Genomic DNA, 947 nt, shown 5'->3' on the forward strand with positions numbered 1-947 from the left:
TCTTATTAACTAAGGTGGCCTGCTTGTCCGAAACTTCATCTATTAACTTCTCAAGATGAGCAATCTGAGATTTCAAACCATCAAATTCTTTAGACATATCATCGAGCTCTTTATTCATATAACCCATAAAGCTTTTTTTGTTCCTTAAGCTCATTTCTAAAGAAATTATTATGCTCAAATTGTAAGACCATAAAACTCCTGACGTTCCTTTCGATCTCTTCTAACCTTTTAAGGTGAAGATCGCCAAATCTAGGTAGAGCCATCGTGACAGGCAAACAATCCAACACACAAGCAAACAAGAAACGGGCGAAAAGAGGCAAATAGGGAAAGAGAAGGAGGACGGAGAGAGAGAGAGGGCAAATAAAACGGCAAGGGTGAAGTGGGGGAGAGGAAAACGAGAGGCAAATGGAAAATAATGTAATGCAGGAGATAAGGGTTTGTGATGGGTACTTGGTATGTTGACTTTTGCGCAGACTCCACGGCAACGGCGCCAGAAATCCTTCTTGCTACCTCTTGAGCACTGTGTTGGTTTTCCCTTGAAGAGGAAAGGGTGATGCAGCAAAGTAGCGTAAGTATTTCCCTCAGTTTTTGAGAACCAAGGTATCAATCCAGTAGGAGGCCATGCACGAGTCCCTCGCACCTACACAAACAAATAAAATCCTCGCAACCAATGCAATAAAGGGGTTGTCAATCCCTTCACGGTCACTTACGAAAGTGAGATCTGATAGATATGATAAGGTAATATTTTTGGTATTTTTACGATAAAGATGCAAAGTAAATAAAGCAAAATAAAAACAGCAAAATAAATAGCTTGTTGATGAGAGATGAATATGATGGAAAATAGACCCGGGGCCATAGGTTTCACTAGTGGCTTCTCTCGAGAGCATAAGTATTACGGTGGGTAAACAAATTACTGTTGAGCAATTGACAGAATTGAGCATAGTTAT

This window comes from Triticum urartu, chromosome 7A, assembly GCF_056163025.1.
Source record: "Triticum urartu cultivar PI428250 chromosome 7A, HENAU_Tu73, whole genome shotgun sequence".
Lineage (NCBI taxonomy): Eukaryota > Viridiplantae > Streptophyta > Magnoliopsida > Poales > Poaceae > Triticum > Triticum urartu.